General features: G+C 41.2%; 1 protein-coding gene across 1 annotated transcript in view; it reads left to right on the top strand.

The window, feature by feature from the left end:
* The window catches only part of ATPAF1 (ATP synthase mitochondrial F1 complex assembly factor 1), a 479,750-nt gene that overhangs the window by 142,856 nt on the left and 315,519 nt on the right, over positions 1 to 21,375 (top strand). The window lies entirely within an intron of this gene.

Genomic DNA, 21,375 nt, shown 5'->3' with positions numbered 1-21,375 from the left:
TGGAAGGAAGTGAATGATATTATATTAATTGAAATAAGCCAGGAACAGAAACTACGTATTGTCACCCTTATGCAGAGGCTAAAAATAGTTGATCTCATAGATGTAAAAGGTAGAACAAAGGTTACTAGAGTCTGGGAAAGGAGGAATAGTGAGAGATTTTTTTTAAAGGACACAAAATTACAGCTAGACAGGAGGAATAAGTTTTCATGTATATAGCACTATATGATGACTATAGCTAAAAACAATACATATTTTCAGATAGAAGAGAGCATATTGAATGTTCCTAACACAAAGAAATTACAAATGTTTGAGATGATGGCTATGCTAATTGCCAATGATCACTATACATTGTATGTATGAAAACATCACAAAGTACCTCTAAATATGTACAATTATTATGTGTCAATTTGAAAAATATTTTTTAAATGTGTTGAATGATACAACAAGGGTGGAATCGAGGTGATTTATTGCACAACAAGCAACTATTACTTTTATAATGAAAATGCTTTAATGTGGACAAGAAAGTGCTTTCTGGCTGCAGTGCAGTACAGAGTTGGTGGCAGGTGTGAGGTGGAAACAAGTTGGCTAATTTGGAGGTTGCTGAGCTAACCCCAGTGTGAGAAGAGGGTGGCTTGGACTTAGAACAGTGGATGTGGGGCTGGAGTGGGCACTGAAACCGGAAATGTTTAGGAGAGGGGGGTATAGGAGGAGGGAGGGAAGCTCCCACAGATTGCCTGGGCAGTCTCCTCCCCTGCCCTCCCAGAGACTTCGGGCCTTACTGGTGATACTGGATTCCTAAGTGGCCTTGGCCTTCTGTCATTTCAGATCCAGCAGATGGGGAGCCTGAACAAAGTGGTGTCGTGGGCCCACCAGTTTTTCTACACTCACCCACTCTGGTTTGAATAGTTCACTGGCTTCCAGAACATTTATGAGCCCAACTATGTCAAAGCTGTGTGTAGCCCCAGGAGTGAAGTGTTCTTGGGAGAGTTGCTCTTCCTGAGAACAAAGAGCTCAGGCTATGATGTGGGGAGGAGGCCTGGACCTGCGTTCTATGCCTGGACATCTGAGGTTCTCACTTTACTTATCAAGGTGCCTCTTCTGGGAATCCCCTAGTCTCTATTTGACCCAACCAACTTCTTCACCTGCAGAGCCTCAGGCCCCAATGTGTATGAATTCTTCCTCCAGTGGATTGGTGAATGAGCACCTGCCTTTCTTGCCTTGCCCACCCCAGACCCTTGGTGCTGAGTGACCAGGATTCTGCCCTGCCCTATTGAGTTGGTTACCCCATCAAACAGGCAGCCTGGCCTCTTTGTGCCTGTCTTAGGATCAGTTGCTTTTTGGGGAGTCAGAGAAGGGGGCAGGAGAGCTTCTGGCTGGCTGGCAGGGGACATGGACCCAGGCACTTTCTCTTGCCAGGTTGTCTTCTACCCTGGATAGACATCTCTTCCACTGGTCATGTTTCTCTGGTATATCCCTGATTAAGACCCATTTTGGTCTAAGGACTGATTCTGGAGACACTGAATCTTAAGTATGAGCTTTCTTTCTTTTTTTCTTTCTTTTTTTTTTTTTTTTTCTTTGAGATGGAGTTTCACTCTTTTTTCCCAGGCTGGAGTGTAATGGCCTGATCTCAGCTCACTGCAACCTCCACCTCCCAGGTTCAAGCGATTCTCCTGCCTCAGCCTCCCGAGTAGCTGGGATTACAGGTGCACACCACTACGCCTGGCTAATTTTTTGTATTTTTAGTAGAGAAGGGGTTTCACCATTTTGGTCAGGCTGGTCTCAAATTCCTGACCTCAAGTGATCTGCCTAGCTCAGCCTCCCAAAGTGTTGGAATTACAGGCATGAGCCACCGTGCCAGGTCAAGCATGAGTTTTCTGAATTGATTCTGGGTTTCCTGGAATTTGTTCCCTAATCTGACTAGTTAAAAAGTAACCAATTACTGGTTTCAGTGGTAAAGAGGACACTGGTAGTCCATGGCATGATGTCTCAATAGAGATTAGCAAAATATCATGGGATACTACACATCAAATGCCTTATAAAAGGCAACCTCATAGAAGGGAAGATTCTGGGTGACCACATATTTGATACCTTATAACATTTTAGTAAAATTAAGGAACATATTAAGATTGGCTGGTTGTGAGCTTCAACTCATTGAAAAAAAGAAAAAAAAAGATTGTCTGGTTTCTCTTAACTTCACTAGATAAAGTGGGGAAAGAAAAAGATGAGATCAGCATTCAAATTTCCAGTGCAAATGACCTGAAAGTTTCTGTGTTTGTCATGAAAGAAACCCTCCTTATGTTATGTAACTGCAGACTGAAGTATCTGAAAACTAAATGCAGACTCTTATCCTACCAGTGCCTGAATTAAAACGCAAATTAAATTCTAAACCTTGGAGGGTGTCTTCTATTAAAATGAGAGCATTGATGAAAGTAATGGGATCTTGAAAATTGGAATGAGGACATATGGGAAGATTCGAATGAAGCGGGGGATATCAAACTTCTAAATTCTGTTTAATCTTTTTTGTCAATTGCTGAGTCTATCTTTTCCATTTATGCATTTCAGATCCAGAGAAATAACTTCAGAAACAACTGCAGTTTTGTGGCAATACCTTGTAAGACTGGCATAAGGTTCTTCAGCAGGCTGTGTATGCTATCAATTAATGTCCAATATCTGGTATTGTGTCTTTCACAGCCAAGATTCATGGATCCAGCAATCCAGGGATGGAAATAGGAATGGAACAACTCACCATTGCCACTACTGCTTTAATAGCAAAAAAAAAAAATTTCTGCCCTATAAAATTGTCCACTGTGTGCCTAGAGGTCTCAGTTCTGAAGAGAGGAATGTTTCCACCCAGAGACACACCAATTACACTCTTGAACTTGAAGTTAAGATGGCTCCCTAACCACTTTGGGTTTCTCATGTCTCTGAATCAAAGAGAGTTATGAGTCTAACTGGGGTGATTGACATTGATTATCTATGTGAAATTGGTAGGTCTTTTACCAATGAACTTAAGGAAGAGTGTGCCTGGAATATAGGAGATACCACAGGGCATGTCTTAGTAGTGTAGTGCCCTGTGATTAAAGTAAATGGAAAAATATAACAATCCAATTGAGGCAGGACTACTAATGACCTAAATCCTGCAACAATGAAGGTTTGGATCACTATAGCAGGCAAAAAAAGCATAACTGATTAAGGTGCTTGCTGAAGGCAAAGGGCATATGGAATGTATCATGGCGCAAGATGGTTATAAATGAGAGCTGTGACCATGAGATCATTGATACAAACAAGGACTGTAATTGTTATGATTATTTCTTATTTTGTTATATGTTTGTGTTTGTATTGATTTTTTTCTTCTCTCTTTTATCCCATTTACGATTTTTATTTTTTATTGTTTTTATATTTTTTCTTCAACTTTTAAGTTCAGGAGTACATGTGCAGAATGTGCAGGTTTGTTACATAGGTAAATGTGTGCCATGGTGCTTTACTGCACAGATCATCTCATCACCTAGGTATTAAGCCGAGCATCAGTTAACTATTCTTCCTGATGCTCTCCCTCCTCCTAACCCACCCCCAACAGGGCCCAGTATGTGTTGTTCTCCCAACATGTGTTCTCATCATTCAGCTCCCACTTATAAGTGAGAACATGCAGTTTTTGTTTTTCTGTTTCTGAATTAGCTTGCTGAGGATAATGGCTTCCAACTCCGTTCATGTCCCTGAAAAGGACATGAGATCATTTCTTTTTATGGCTGCATAGTATTCCATGATGTGCACATACCACTGTAGCAGGATCCTTGGGGTGTCATTTTTCCAGCTGGAAATCTCTATGGCCAGTGGCACCTTGGCCTGAGTTTTGCATGGACCCACTGGGCTTGTTCTGCCCACTCGGCCTGGCAGGCTGTGCTCTGCTTATGCTACCAGCCTGGGTTCATGCCTGTCAAGGGCAAGCCAGATGCAGAGTGGTGAGGGGTGTGTGAGTGAGCATGGGGTCTGGCAACTGCACATAGCTGCTGGGTATGGTGGCTGTGGCGGGGTGAGCAGCTCCAGGCACCAGTACAGGCACTGGCTCCATGCAAGGCTGTAGCTGGACCAGGCATACTACAAGCAGCTTCCCCTGCAGGCATTGGGGAATGCAGTGGTGCCTGGAAGCTTGGGGATGTCAGGAATCGCAGAGCCCCAAAGAGGGTGTCACAGCCCTGGCTCAGAGAGGCCCTAGGTCTGGGCTTCCCAAAGGGCTGCAGCTCATCTCTCCCCATCACCTGCAATGTGGCAAGTGGGGGGCATGTTTCAGCCCTGTTTGTGTTACAGTTCTTTCAGTCCCACCATTTGGTGGGTCCTAAGTTCTTGTTCCATGTCCAGGAAGAATGAGGTACGCTTACAACTAGAGGGTGAGCAAAGCAGAGAGGAGCTTCATTGAGCAACAGAACAGCTCTCAGGAGACCCAAAATGGGAAGCTCCTTTCTGCAGACAGGTTGTCCCAATGAGTGTCCAGCTCTCAGTGGAGAGGAGACCTGCAGTGGATAGCTCCTTTCCACAGGCAGGCCATCTGACCAGTGTCCAGCTCTCAGCAGAGAGGAGACCCACAGTGCATATAACTCCTTTCCACAGGCAAGTCATCCCTATGAGTTGAGGAGACCCAAAATGGGTATCTCATTCACACAGCTGGTAGTCTCAACATTTGTCTGAGCCTGGCTGACTTCAAGGTTTTTATCGACTCAGAAGAGAGAAAGTGCATGCTGATTGGTCCGTGGGTGGCCATGGGTGGGCCCAAAAATGCACCATAAGTTCTAAGTCTGGGCCATGAACTCAACGTAGAATTGGGAGCCTGGCCTCCTGGCTTGAAGGTAGGGTTTCACCAGGACCCTCCCCTTTGTGTGCAAGAGCCTGTTGGCCTCCTGCCATCATCAACGTGCTGTCCATGGAGCCCAGGTTGTTTGTGCTAAGGTGTGCCTGGAGGCCTACACTGAGCCACCCTTACTCACCCTTCAGCCTCCCCCCACAATATTCATTGGCACCCTTGGCACCCAAAGTCCAGAGGGGGCCAAGGCAGCAGGGGGCTAGCATGTCAGTGCCCCCTCAGTGCTTGCACACCTGACTGGGTTGCAACAGCACTTAGGCTTGGCCACAACTTTGCTCTGCACCAGAGTGGGCACCAGGAGTGGGGAGAGGCCAGACAGTGGGAGCAGGCCCTTCCAAGCCTGCGGGGACAGGGGTTTTCTGGGCCCCTGAGAGCACAGGGATTCTCAGGTCTAGGGTCATGGTTAGGTGGCTGCAGTTGCATCCGGGAGACTGGGGCTCCCGCCCCACTAACTTGGCAAAGGTTGGGGCTCCCACCTGTTCCTGAGTCCCACCAGACTGGCAGAGTTTACAACCCCAGCCATGCCTCCCACGCTGCAGCTGGTGTTTTTGCAGTGGCAACTCCAGATGAGCCACCACTGCCATCACTACATTTACTTTATCCAGTCTATCACTGATGGACATTTAGGTTGATTCCAGGTCTTTGCTATTGTAAAATAGCACTGCAATGAATATACACGTGCATGTATCTTTATAATAGAATGATTTATATTCCTTTGGGTATATATTCAGTAATGAGAATCCTGGGTCAAATGGCATTTTTGCCTCTAGGTCTTTGAGGAATTGCCACTGTCTTCTACAATCGTTGAACTAATTTATACTCCCACCAACAAAGTAAAAACATTCATTCTTTCTCTGCAACCTTGCCAGCACCTGCTGTTTTTTTAACTTTTTAATAATAGCTATTCTGATTGGCATGAGATGGTATCTCATTGTGATTATGATTTGCATATCTCTAATGATGTTGAGTTTTTTTGAAAAATACGTTTGTTAGGTGCATGTATATCCTCTTTTGAGAAGTATCTGTTCATGTCCTTTGCTCACTTTTTAATGGGATTGTTTGCTTTTTTCTTGTAAACTTAAGTTCCTTGTAGACTCCGAATATTAGACCTTTGTCAGATGGATAGATTGCAAACATTTTCTCCCATTCTGTAGGTTGTCTGTTCACTCTGATGATAGTTTATTTTGCTGTGCATATGCTCTTTAATTAGATCCCAGTTGTCAATTTTTGCCTTTTTTGCCATTGCTTTTTGTAATTTCATCATGAAATCTTTGCTCCTGGCTATGTCCTGATTGGCATTGCCTAGATTTTCTTTTAGGGTTTTTACAGTTTTGGGTTTTATATTTAAGCCCTTTAATCTATCTTGAGTTAATTTTTGTATATGGTGTAAGGAAGGGATCCAGTTTCAATGTTCTTCATATGGCTAGCCAGCTCTCCCAGCATCATTATTAAATAGAAAATCCTTTCCCCATTGCTTGCTTTTCTCAGGTTTGTCAAAGATCAGATTGTTGTAGGTGTGTGGTCTTATTTCTGATTCTCTATTCCATTCCATTAGTCAATGTGTCTATTCTTGTACTAGTACCCTGCTGTTTTGATTACTGTAGCCTTATGGTATAGTTTGAAGTGGGGGAGCATGATGTCTCCATCTTTGTTCTTTGTTATAATAGTCTTGGCTATTCAGGCCCTTTCTTGGTTCCATATGAAATTTTAAATAGTTTTTTTTTCTAGTTTCATGAAGAAGGTCAATGATGGATTAATGGGAACAGCATTGAATCAATGAATTACTTTGGGAAGTATGGCCGTTTTTATAATATTTATTCTTTTTATCCATGAACATGGAATGTTTTTCCATTTGTGTCCTCTCTGATTTCTTTGACCAGTGGTTTTTATTTCTCCTTGAAGAGGTTCTTCACTTCCTTTGTTAGCTGTATTCCTAGGTTGTCTTTTTTTTTTTTTTTAATAATTGTGAATGAGAGTTCATTCATGATTTGGATCTCTGCTTGCCTGTTGTTGGTGTATAGGAATGCTAGCTATTTTTGCATGTGAATTTTATACTCTGAGACTTTGCTAATGTTGTTTATCAGCTGAAAAAGCTTTTGGGCTGAGACAATGGGGTTTTCTAGATATAGGATCATGTCATCTGCAAACAACGATAATTTGACTTCCTCTCTTCCTATTCAAATACGCTTTATTTCTTCCTCTTGCCTGATTGCCATAGCCAGAATTTCCAATACTATGTTGAATGGGAATGGTGAGAGAGAGCATTCTTATCTTGTGCTGGTTTTCAAGGGTAATGCTTCCAGCTTTTTCTCATTCAGTACGATATTTGCTGTGTGTTTGTCATGTATAGCTTTTATTATTATGAGGTATGTTCCTTCAATACCTAGTGTATGGAGTTTTTTTAAATTATCATACTTTAAGTTCTAGGGTACATGTGCACAATGTGCGGGTTTGTTACATATGTATACATGAGCCATGTTGGTGTGCTGGACCCATTAACTCATCATTTGCATTAGTTATATCTCCTAATGCTATCCCAACCCCTTCCCCCCCTCCCCACAATAGGACCCAGTGTGTGATGTTCCCCTTCCTGTGTCCAAGTGATCTCATTGTTCAATTCCCACCTATGAGTGAGAACTTGCAGTATTTGGTTTTGTGTTCTTGTGATAGTTTGCTGAGAATGATGGTTTCCAGCTGCATCCATGTCCCTACAAAGGACACAAACTCATCCTTTTTTATGGCTGCATAGTATTCCATGGTGTATATGTGCCACATTTTCTTAATCCAGTCTGTCACTGATGGACATTTGGGTTGATTCCAAGTCTTTGCTATTGTGAATAGTACCACAATAAACATATGTGTGCATGTGTCTTTATAGCAACATGACTTATAATCCTTTGGGTATATACCCAGTAATGGGATGGCTGGGTCAAATGGTATTTCTAATTCTAGATCCTTGAGGAATCGCCACACTGTTTTCCACAATGGTTGAACTAGTTTACAGTCCCACCAACAGTGTAAAAATGTTCCTATTTCTCCACATCCTCTCTAGCACCTGTTGTTTCCTGATTTTTTAATGATTGCCATTCTAACTGGTGTGAGATGGTATCTCATTGTGGTTTTGATTTGCATTTCTCTGATGGCAAGTGATGATGAGCATTTTTTCATGTGTCTGTGGCTGTATGAATATCTTCTTTTGAGAAGTGTCTGTTCATATCCTTTGCCCATTTTTTGATGGGGTTGTTTGTTTTTTTCTTGTAAATTTGTTTGAGTTCTTTGTAGGTTCTGGATATTAGCCCTTTGTCAGATGAGTAGATTGCAAAAATTTTCTCCCATTCTGTAGGTTACCTGTTCACTCTGATGGTAGTTTCTTTTGTTATGCAGAAGCTCTTTAGTTTAATTAGATTCCATTTGTCAATTTTGGCTTTTGTGGCCATTGCTTTTGGTGTTTTAGACATGAAGTCCTTGCCCATGCCTATGTCCTGAATGGTATTACCTAGGTTTTCTTCTAGGGTTTTTATGGTTTTCCATCTAACATTTAAGTCTCTAATCCATCTTCAATTAATTTTCGTATAAGGAGTAAGGAAAGGATCCAGTTTCAGCTTTCTACTTATGGCTAGCCAATTTTCCCAGCACCATTTATTAAATAGGGAATCCTTTCCCTATTTCTTGTTTTTGTCAGGTTTGTCAAAGATCAGATGGCTGGTAGATGTGTGGTATTATTTCTGAGGGCTCTGTTCTGTTCCATTGGTCTATATCTCTGTTTCGGTACTGGTACCATGCTGTTTTGGTTACTGTAGCCTTGTAGTATAGTTTGAAGTCAGGTAGCGTGATGCCTCCAGCTTGTTCTTTTGGCTTAGGATTGTCTTGGCAATGTGGGCTCTTTTTTGGTTCCATATGAACTTTAAAGCAGTTTTTTCCAATTCTGTGAAGAAAGTCATTGGTAGCTTAAAGGGGATGGCATTGAATCTATAAATTACCTTGGGCAGTATGGCCATTTTCATGATATTGATTCTTCCTATCCATGAGCATGGTATGTTCTTCCATTTGTTTGTGTCCTCTTTTATTTCACTGAGCAGTGGTTTGTAGTTCTCCTTGAAGAGATTCTTTACATCCCTTGTAAGTTGGATTCCTAGATATTTTATTCACTTTGAAGCAATTGTGAGTGGGAGTTCATTCATGATTTTGCTCTCTGTCTGTTATTGGTGTATAAGAATGCTTGTGATTTTTGCACATTGATTTTGTATCCTGAGACTTTGCTGAAGTTGCTTATCAGTTTAAGGAGATTTTGGGCTGAGACAATGGGGTTTTCTAAATATACAATCATGTCATCTGCAAACATGGACAATTTGACTTCTTTTCCTTACTGAATACCCTTTATTTCTTTCTCTTGCCTGATTGCCCTGGCCAAAACTTCTAACACCATGTTGAATAGGAGTGGTGAGAGACTGCATCCCTGTCTTGTGGCAGTTTTCAAGGGGAATGCTTTCAGTTTTTGCCCATTCACTATGATATTGGCTGTGGGTTTCTCATAAATAGCTCTTAATATTTTGAGATACATGCCATCAATACCGAATTTATTGAGAGTTTTTAGCATGAAGGTTGTTGAATTTTGTCAAAGGCCTTTTCTGCATCTATTGAGATAATCATGTTGTTTTTGTCCTTGGTTCTATTTATATGCTGGATTACGTTTATTGATTAGCATATATTGAACCAGCCTTGCATCCCAGGATGAAGCCCACTTGATCATGGTGGATAAGCTTTTTGATGTGCTGCTGGATTTGGTTTGCCAGTATTTTATTGAGGATTTTTGCATTGATGTTCATCAAGGATATTGGTCTAAAATTCTCTTTTTTTGTTGTATCTCTGTCAGGCTTTGGTATCAGGATGATGTTGGCCTCATAAAATGAGTTAGGGAGGATTCCCTCTTTTACTATTGATTGGAATAGTTTCAGAAGGAATGGTACCAGCTGCTCCTTGTACCTGTGGTAGAATTCGGCTGTGAATCCATCTGGTCCTAGACTTTTTTTGGTTGGTAGGCTATTATTTGTTGCCTCAATTTCAGAGTCTGCTATTGGTCTATTCAGAGATTCAACTTCTTCCTGGTTTAGTCTTGGGAGAGTGTAAGTGTCCAGGAAATTATCCATTTCTTCTAGGTTTTCTAGTTTATTTCCATAAAGGTGTTTGTAGTATTCTGTGATGGTAGTTTGTATTTTTGTGGGGTCGGTGGTGATATCCCCTTTATCATTTTTTATTGCGTCTATTTGATTCTTCTCTCTTTTTTTCTTTATTAGTCTTGCTAGTGGCCTATCAATTTTGTTGATCTTTTCAAGAAACCAGCTCCTGGATTCACTGAGTTTTTGGAGGGTTTTTTGTGTCTCTATCTCCTTCAGTTCTGCTCTGATCTTAGTTTTTTCTTGCCTTCTGCTAGCTTTTGAATGTGTTTGCTCTTGCTTCTCTAGTTCTTTTAATTGTGATGCTAGGGTGTCAATGTTTCTTGTGGGCATTTAGTGCTATAATTTCCCTCTACACACTACTTTAAATGTGTCCCAGAGATTCTGCTATGTTGTATCTTTGTTCTCATTGGTTTCAAAGAACATCTTTATTTCTGCCTTCATTTCGTTATGTACCCAGTAGTCATTCAGGAGCAGGTTGTGCTGTTTCCATGTAGTTGAGCAGTTTTCATTGAGCTTCTTAGTCCTGAGTCCTAGTTTGATTGCACTGTGGTCTGAGAGACAGTTTCTTATAATTTCTGTTCTTTTACATTTGCTGAGGAGTGCTTTACTTCCAACTATTGGTCAATTTTGGAATAAGTGTGATGTGGTGCTGAGAAGAATGTATTTTCTGTTGATTTGGGGTGGAGAGTTCTGTAGATGTCTATTAGGTCCACTTGGTGCAGAGTTGAGTTCAATTCCTGGATATCCTTGTTAATTTTCTGTCTCGTTGATTTGTCTAATGTTGACAGTGGGGTGTTGAAGTCTCCCATTATTATTGTATGGGAGTCTAAGTCTCTTTGTAAGTCTCTAAGGACTTGCTCTATGAATCTGGGTGTTCCTGTACTGGGTGCATGTATATTTAGGATAGTTAGCTCTTCCTGATGAATTGATCCCTTTACCATTATGTAACGGCCTTCCTTGTCTCTTTTGATCTTTGATGGTTTAAAGTCTGCTTTATCAGAGACTAGGAATGCAACCCCTGCTTTTTTTTGTTTTCCATTTGCTTGGTAGATCTTCCTCTATCCCTTTATTTTGAGCCAACATTCATATTCAAGAAAAACAGAGAACACCACAAAGATACTCCTTGGGAAGAGCAACTCAAAGACACATAATCATCAGATTCACCAAGGTTGAAATGAAGGAAAGAATGTTAAGGGCTGCTAGAGAGAAAGGTCGGGTTATCCACAAAGGGAAACCCAACAGACTAACAGTGGATCTCTCTGCAGAAATCTTACAAGCTAGAATAAAGTGGGGGCCAATATTCAACATGCTTAAAGAAAAGAATTTTTAACCCAGAACGTCATCTCCAGCCAAATTAAGCTTCAGAAGTGATGGAGAAATAAAATTATTTACAGACAAGCAAATGCTGAGAGATTTTGTCACCACCAGGTCTGCCCGACAAGAGCTACTGAAGGAAGCACTACACATGAAAAAAAAAAAAAAAACCAGTACCGGCCACTGCAAAAACATACCAAATTGTAAAGACCATTGACACTATGAAGAAACTGCATTAACTAATGAGAAAAATAACCAGATAGTATCATAATGAAAATATCAAATTCACACATAAAAATATTAATCTTAAATGTAAATGGGCTAAATGCCCCATTAAAAGACACAGACTGGCAAACTGGATAAAGAGTCAAGATCCATTGGTGTGCTGTATTCAGGAGACCCATCACACGTGCAAAGACACACATAGGCTCAAAACAAATAAAGGGATAGAGGAATATTTACCAAGCAAATGGAAAGCAAAAAAGAAAAAACAAAAAGCAGGGGTCACAATCCTGGTCTCTGATAAAATAGACTTTAAGCCAACAAAGATCAAAAGATACAAAGAAAGGCATTACATAATGGCAAAGGGATCAATGCATCAAGAAGAGTTAACTATCCTAAATATATATGCACCCAATACAGGAGCACCCAGATTCATAAAGCAAGTTCTTAGAGACCTATAAAGAGACTTAGACTCCCATATAATAATTGTGTGAGATTTTAACACCTCACCGTCAATATTAGACAGATCATCTAGACAGAAAGTTAGCAAGGATATTCAGGACTTGAACTCAGCTCTGCACCAAGCAGACCTAATAGACAGCTACAGAACTCTCCACCCCAAATCAGCAGAATATACATTCTTCTCAGCACCACGTCACACTTATTCTAAAATTGACCACATAATTGGAAATAAAACACTCCTCAACAAATGCAAAAGAATGGAAATCATAACAGTCTCTCAGACCACAGTGCAATCAAATTAGAACTCGGGATTAAGAAATTCACTCAAAACCACACAACTACATGGAAACGGTAAAAACTGCTCCTGAATGACTGCTAGGTACATAATAAAATTAAGGCATAAACAAAAAAGTTCTTTGAAACCAATGAGAATAAATACACAATGTACCAGAATAGCTGGAACACAGCTAAAGCAGTGTTTAGAGGGAAATTTATAGCACTAAATGTCCACAAGAGGAAGCAGGAAAGATCTAAAATTGACACTCTAACTTTGCAATTAAAAGATCTAGAGAAGCAAGAGCAAAAACATTCAAAAGCTAGCAGAAGGCAAGAAATAACTAAGATCAGAGCAGAACTGAAGGAGATAGAGACATTAAAAAGCCCTTCAAAAATTGATGAATCCAGGAGCTGGGTTTTTGAAAAGATCAATAAAATATATAGACCACTAGCCAGACTAATAAAGAAGAAAAGAGAGAAGAATCAAACAGATGCAATAAAAAATGATAAAGGAGATATCACCACTGATCCCACAGAAATACAAGATACCATCAGAGAGTACTATAAACACCTCTACATAAATAAACTAGAAAATATAGAAGAAATGGATAAATTCCTGGACACATACACCCTCCCAAGTCTAAACCAGGAAGAAGTCGAATATCTGAATGGACCAATAACAAGTTCAGAAATTGAGGCAGTAATTAATAGCCTACCAACCAAAAAAAGTCCAGGACCAGATGGATTCACAGCCAAATTCTACCAGAGGTACAAACAGGAATGATACCATTCCTTCTGAAACTATTCCCAACAACAGAAAAACAGGGACTCCTTGGTAAGTCTTTTTATGAGACCAGTATCATCTTGATATCAAAACCTGGCAGAGACACAACAAAAAAAGAAAATTTCAGGCCAATATCCCCTGATGAACATCGATGGGAAAATCCTCAATAAAATGCTGGCAAACTGAATCCAGGAGCACATCAAAAAACTTATCCACCATGTTCAATTTGGCTTCCTCCCTGGGATGCAAGACTGGTTTAACATATGCAAATCAATAAATGTAATCCATCACATAAACAGAACCAATGACAGAAACCACATGATTATCTCAATAGATTATCTCAGTAGATGCAGGAAAAGGCCTATGATAAAATTTGACACCCCTTCATGCTAAAAACTCTCAGTAAACTAAGTATTGATGGAACGTATCTCAAAATAAGAGCTATTTATGACAAACCCACAGCCAATATTTTACTAAATGGGCAAAAGCTGGAAATATTCCCTTGGAAAACTGGCACAAGACAAGGATGCCCTCTCTCACCACTCCTATTCAATGCAGTATTGGCAGTTCTGGCCAGGACAATCATGCAAGAGAAAGAAATAAAAGGTATTCAAGCAGGAGGAGAGGAAGTCAAATTGTTTCTGTTTGCAGATGACATGATTGTATATTTAGAAAACCCCATTGTCTCAACCCAAAACTCTCCTTACATTGATGAAACACTTCAGCAAAGTCTCAGGATACAAAATCAATGTGCAAAAATCACAAGCATTTCTATACACCAATAATCGCAAACAGAGAGCCAAATCATGAGTGAACACCCATTCACAATTGCTACAAAGAGAATGAAATACCTAGGAATACCACTTACAAGGGATGTGAAGGACCTCTTCAAGGAGAACTACAAACCACTGCTCAACGAAATAAGACAGGACGCAAACAAATGGAAGAACATTCCATACTAATGGATAGGAAGAATCAATATCGTGAAAATGGCCATACTGCCCAAGGTAATTTATAGATTCAATACTAACCCCCATCAAGCTACCACTGACTTTCTTTACAGAATTAGAAAAAGCTACTTTAAAGTTCATATGGAACCGAAAAAGAGCCCACATAGACCAGACAATCCTAAGCAAAAAGAGCAGAGCTGGAGGCATCACGGTATTTGACTTCAAACTATACTACAAGGCTACAGTAACCAAAACAGCATAGTAGTGGTACCAAAACACATATATAGACCAATGGAACAGAACAGAGGCCTCAGAAATAACACCACATATCTACAACCCATCTGATTTTTGACAAACCAGACAAAAACAAGCAATGGGGAAAGGATTCCCTATATAATAAATAGTGTTGGGAAAATTGGCTAGCCATATGCAGAAAGCTGAAACTGGATCCCTTCCTTACACTTTATACAAAAATTAACTCAAGATGGATTAAAGACTTAAACGTAAGACTTAAAACCATAAAAACCCTAGAATAGAACCTAGGCAATACCACTCAGGACATAGGCATGGACAAAGACTTTATGACTAAAACACCAAAAGCAATGGCAACAAAAGCCAAAATTGACAAATGGGATCTAACTAAACTAAAGAGCTTCTGCACAGCAAAAGAAACTATCATCAGAATGAACAAGCATCCTACAGAATGGGAGAACATTTTTGCAATCTGTCCATCTGACAAAGGGTCAATATCCAGAATCTACAAAGAACATAAACAGATTTACAAGGAAAAAAAAAACCACCAAAAAGTGGGTCAAGGATATGAACAGACACTTCTCAAAAGAAGACATTTATGCAGCCAACAAATGTATTGAAAAAAAGCTCATCATCAGTGGCCATTAGAGAAATGCAAATCAAAACCACAATGAGATGCCACCACAAGTCAGTTAGAATGGCAATCATTAAAAAGGCAGGAAGCAACAGATGCTGGAGAGGATGTGAAGAAATAGGAACACTTTTACACTATTGATGGGACTGTAAATTAGTTCAATCATTGTGGAAGACAGTGTGGCGATTCCTCGAGGATCTAGAACTAGAAATACCATTTGATCCAGCAATCTCACTACTGGGTATATACCCAAAGGATTATAAATCATTCTACTATAAAGACACATGCACACGTGTTTATTGTGGCACTGTTCACAATAGCAAAGACTTGGAACCAACTCAAATGCCCATGAATGATAGACTTGATAAAGAAGATGTGGCACATATATACCATGGAATACTATGCAGCCATAAAAAAGGATGAGTTCACGTCCTTTGCAGGGACATGGATGAAGCTGGAAACCGTCATCCTCAGCAAACTAACACAAGAACGGAAAACCAAACATTGCATGTTCTCACTCATAAGTGGGAGCTGAACAATGAGAACACGTGGACACAGTGAGGGGAACATCACACACTGGGGCCTCTTAGGTGTGGGGGGTTAGGGAAGGGATAGCATTAGGAGAAATACCTAATGTAGATGACGGGTTGATGGGTGCAGCAAACCACCATGTAACACACCTGCACATTCTGCACATGTATCCCAGAACTTAACAGAGTCAGGAGAGGCATCCCATTAGTGGATCTGCTAATTGCACCTCAATCAGCACTGGATTCACAGAAAGGTTCCCCCTCTTGCTCCCAGAAGCAACCTTCCAGACTGCTTTTAATGTGTTCTCTCAAGGTTCAAAGAAGCCCTACACGGCCTCATTTCTGTTGACTTATTGCCACCTACTGGCCTAAATTAAATTTTATCAAGAAACAAAAGCCTGGAGTTTAATGACCAGTTGACATCATGGATTTGTAGATTTCCAGGGAGGCTTAGCAGGGCTGTCACAAGGGGTCTCATTAATTCTCCACAGTAAGCCCCAGAGGGTTGAATATTTAGTTTGTTCTTAAAGGCTTCTCAAAGGGAATTCCACACTTACCTCCCCTAGCTCATTCCTACAACTTAGCATCTCTCACTGAGCAGAAGTCCTATCCCAGAGCTAATCCCAGTTCCTCCTGCTGCAGTTAAAGCACCCTGGTTTGATTTTCATCCATGGAGCTGGATACACTTAACTGCCATCATCTGACCTCTGTATTTTCTAGCTCAGAAGCCTCCACAGGGAGGGGTAGGTGAAAATCCACTTAAGGCAATGGACACAGATACGTTCCAAGAGGCTCAGGCTTCCCCTATCTGAGGGCCAAAGCAAGCACAGAGCAAACTTAAAGCAGCCTCGGGAGTGACAGGAGGACAAGCCTGTTGGTGAGGAATACGCTGGCCGGTCACTCGGAGAGCACACCTCTCAGCACATTAGAGGCATTGTGATGCGTAGGAAAGAGGAGGCTTTGGAGTCTTATAGATCTGATTCTCCTCTGCAAAATAGTGACAATAATCTTAATCTTAATAAAGAGCTGGGAAGATGAAATGATCTGGCTTTACAAAGTGCTATTTCCCAAAAGTGCTCCTCTCCCCCTCCCAGGACTGTCATTAAGAAAATTCAGCTGGGCCCTCAAGCCTGCAACAGCACTTTGGGATGACGGGCGGATCACATCTGACCTCCTGGCTCTGAAACCCCGCTACCCAGGACTGTGTCTATTAAGTAAAAACCCAGGAAATTCAGTTCAGGCCAGGCACTCCAGCCTGGGCGACACAGCGAGACTCCGTCTCAAAAAAAAAAAAAAAAAAGAAAATTCAATTCAGGCCAGGTGTGGTGGCTCACGCTTGTAATCCCAGCACTTTGGGAGGCCATGGTGGGTGGATCACCTGAGGTTAGGAGTTCAAGACCAGCCTTTTCAACATGGTGAAACCCTGTGTCTACTAAAAATTAAAAAAAAAAATTAAATTAGCTGAGTGTGGTGGCCCATGCCTGTAATCTCAGCTACTTGGGAGACTGAGGCATGAGAATCCCTTGAACCCGGGAGGTGGAGGTTGCAGAATATAAAAGTAGACACTTTAACCAATTTAAATTGTACAGTTCAGTGGCTTTAATGAAATTCATGATGATTTAGAAGCCTGATTACTACCTATTTCCAAAACATTTTCTTCACTCCAACAGAAACTGTAACCATTAAGCAACACTTCCCCAATCTGACTTTCCCCAGTCCCCGGTTATTTCTAATCGACTTTAGGATCTATGAATTTGCCTATTCCTCTACCTATCAGCAGACTTATTACAATATTTGTCTTTTTATGTCTGGTTATTTTCACTGAGCATACTGTTCTCAAGGTCATTCCTGCTGTTGTATGAATCAGAACCTTACTCCTGTTTCTTGTTTGTTTCTTTGTTTGTTGTTTTTTAATAAGAAATATTCACATCAAACCAATGGTGCAAAATTAATGTGTAGGGATATGTATATTTTAATTTTTTATACTTTATGTTCTAGGGTACATGTGCACAACATGCAGGTTTGTTACATATGTATACATGTGCCATGTTGGTGTGCTGCACCCATTAACTCATCATTTACATTAGGTATATCTCCTAATGCTATCCCTCCCTGCTACCCCCACCCCACAACAGGCCCCGTGTGTGATGTTCCCCTTCCTGTGTCCAAGTGTTCTCATTGTTCAATTCCCATCTATGAGTGAGAATATGCGGTGTTTGGTTTTCTGTTCTTGTGATAGTTTGCTGAGAATGATGGTATCCAGCTGCATCCATGTCCCTACAAAGGACATGAATTCATCCTTTTTTATGGCTGCATAGTATTCCATGGTATATAGGTGCCACATTTTCTTAATCCAGTCTGTCACTGATGGACATTTGGGTTGATTCCAAGTCTTTGCTATTGTGAATAGTGCCGCAAAAAACATACGTGTGCATGTGTCTTTATAGCAGCATGATTTGTAATTCTTTGGGTATATACCCAGTAATGGGATGGCTGGGTCAAATAATATTTCTAATTCTAGATCCTTGAGGAATCGCCACACTGTTTTCCACAATGGTTGAACTAGTTTACAGTCCCACCAACAGTGTAAAAGTGTTCCTATTTTTCCACATCCTCTCCAACACCTATTGTTTCCTGACTTTTTAAAGATTGCCATTCTAACTGGTGTGAGATGGTATCTCATTGTGGTTTTGATTTGCATTTCTCTGATGGCGAGTGATGATGAGCATTTTCTCATGTGTCTGTTGGCTGCATAAATGTCTTCTTTTGAGAAATGTCTGTTCATATCCTTTGCCCATTTTTTGATGGGGTTATTTGTTTTTTTCTTGTAAATTTGTTTGAGTTCTTTGTAGGTTCTGGATATTAGCCCTTTGTCAGATGAGTAGATTGCAAAAATTTTCTCCCATTCTGTAGGTTGCCTGTTCACTCTGAGGGTAGTTTCTTTTGCTGTGCAGAGGCTCTTTAGTTTAATTAGATCCCATTTGTCAATTTTAGCTTTTGTTGCCGTTGCTTTTGGTGTTTTAGACATGAAGTCCTTGCCCATGCCTATGTCCTGAATGGTATTGCCTAGGTTTTCTTCTAGGGTTTTTATAGTTTTAGGTCTAACACTTCAGTCTGTAATCCATCTTGAATTAATTTTTGTATAAGGTGTAAGGAAGGGATCCAGTTTTAGCTTTCTACTTATGGCTATCCAGTTTTCCCAGCACCATTTATTAAATAGGGAATCCTTTCCCCATTTCTTGTTTTTGTCACGTTTGTCAAAGATCAGATGGTTGTAGATGTGTGGTATTATTTCTGAGGGCTCTGTTCTGTTCCATTGGTCTATATCTCTGTTTTGGTACCAGTACCATGAAATAATATTGTATTGTATGTATATGGGACATTCTGTGTACCCATTTGTCCGTTGATGGACATTTGAGTTCTTTCTTACATGTGTTGTGAATAATGGTGCCATGAACATTCGCTCACAAGTATCTGTTCAAATCCCTGTTTTCAATTCTTTTAGTTATATAGCCAGGATATACAGGGTATATATATATATATATAGCCTGGATACTATGGTACTTGTGCTTTTATCTTTTTTGGGAACCACAAATCTGCTTTCCAAATTGATATGCCAATTTATGTTCACCAGCAATTTGTAAGAGTTCCAATTTTTCCACATCCTGTTAAATATTTGTTATTTTCCACTAAAAATAATTTCAGACTTCCTAAAGGGTATGAAGTGGTATCTCATTGTGGGTTTCATTTCCATTTCCATAATGATTAATGAAGTTGAGCATCTTTTCAGGTGCTTATTGACCATTTGCATATCTTCTTTACAGAAGTGTCTATTGAAGTCCTTTGCTGATTGTTGAATGGGGTTGTAGTATTTTGGTGTTGAGTGTTGGGAGTTCTTCATATATTCTCATTTGGATTGTGAATACATTCTTCCATTCTGTAGGCTGTCTTTTAGCTTTTCTATCCTTTTTTTTTACTTTATATATGGTGTAGGTAAGGGTCTACCTTCATTATTTTACAAGTGGATATTCAGTGTCCCCCTCCTTGTCCACCTTCCTCTCTCCTTGGTCATGCTCCAGTCTCCATCTCTCCCATCCAAATGAGGCTTCACTTTTATTCTTCACCTCTCTCTTTTCACCCAGGTACTAGGGGTAGTCATGAGAGTGAGTGCCCAGTGCCTTGTGCTCTGTGAGCATGGCCGGCATTAGCCCTTGTGTACCACCTAATTCTGGGGGATCTGCTAAGCATCGTGTTCAGGAGGTTCCCAACTCACTATCCTGGCCCAATCCTTCCTCTCCCTCTAACCATAGCTGATCACTGACTGTTCAGATTTTCCCTTTCCTGCCCCTTCTCAGAGCATGGCTGAACTATCCTGGTAACCCAGGAGCCCAGAAGGCTTGGAGGGAGGTCCTGGCTGCAGGCACCAACTGGGAGAGAAGCCCATCAGGGTACATCAGAATGAGATGTCACATCTCAGGCAGAGGAAGATCTGTCTATGGCATCTAGGGCCCTGGGCTGGGAATGGGGAGGAGTTGAAGGGACACCTGTGCTCAGATCCAGCAAGAGAAGCAAGGTCTGGATTGAGAGAGTCTGGTGCAAACAGGGCCACCAACCCAGTGAAGCTGGTGGAAGTGCATAGAGGCCAGGTGGTGAAGCAGAGCTGAGGGTTAGGAACACCAGCATTCAGGCAGTTGCCAAGTATGAACCGGGTTAAGGATGCTCCTGCTCCCTCAGGGTAGCCAGTCAGAGAGGCAGGGGACTACTGAGAGGTTGTGCTATGGGGAGGAGGGCTTGGAGTCTGACAACCTCTTTGCCTACCTGGGCTCCTCCTAGTGCTTGCTGAACAACTGTGTACTCTGTGAGCCTCCTCAGGAGCATGCAGGTCTCATATATGAGGGACGTTGACAGGTGCCTGGTCATGTGGTTGGGATGGCTGCCTCCTCAGTGTCATTTGAGCTGTGAAAAGCTGGGTGCCAGAAGCCCTCATGCCAGACCAGCCCTCTGAGGCTTTCCTGCTAAGCTCACTGCAGCCCCACTATGGCTGGGATTGTGTCATTGATCAAACTCTTGTTGGAAATTTCATCCCCAGTGTGACACCATTTGGAGATGCATCATAGTGAGAAGGTGTTTGGATCATGGGGATGGATCCTTCATAAATAAATTATTGTCCCCAGCCGGGCATGGTGGCTCATGTCTGTAATCCCAGCACTTTGGGAGGCTGAGGCAGGTATACCACCTGAGGTCAGGAGTTAGAGACCAGTCTGACCTACATGGAGAAACCCCGTCCGTCCCTACTAAATATACAAAATTAGCCAGGTGTGGTGTGGTGGCACATGCCTATAATCCCAGCTACTTGGGAGGCTGAGGCAGGCGAATCACTTGAACCCAGAAGGTGGAGGTTGTGGTGAGCCGAGATCATGCCATTGCACTCCAGCTTGGGCAACAAGAGTGAAACTCCATCTCAGAAAATGATAATAATAATAAAATAAATAAATAAATTACTGTCCCCTTCCTACTTTGCAGGTGTGAGTGAGTTCTCACTCTAGGTGGAATGGTTGTATTCCCAGGAGAGTGGCTCCTGAAAACAGTGCGGCTTTCTTGGTGTCTCTTTCTTGTTTCCTCTCTCACCATGTGATCTGTGTGCATGGCTGCTTCTCATTCTTTCTATCATGGGTGAAAGCAGCATGAGGACTACACCAGATTCAGCTGCCAAATCTTGGGCCCTCCAGCCGTCAGAATCAGGAGCCAAAGAAACCTCTTTTCTTTGTAAATTACCCAGCCTCAGGTACTCTGTTATAGGAAAACAAAACACACTAAGATAGGTCCTTAGCTCAGCCCTGCTCTGATTCATCTCATATGAGGAAAGCTAAATCTTGAATGGAATAGAGGTCTGGAATCTTTCCCCTATAGATGTGAGCT

Source organism: Macaca thibetana, chromosome 1, assembly GCF_024542745.1.
Source record: "Macaca thibetana thibetana isolate TM-01 chromosome 1, ASM2454274v1, whole genome shotgun sequence".
Classification (NCBI taxonomy): Eukaryota; Metazoa; Chordata; class Mammalia; order Primates; family Cercopithecidae; genus Macaca; species Macaca thibetana.
Note: the sequence above shows the minus strand (reverse complement) of the source record. Positions and strands in the feature narration are given on the sequence as shown.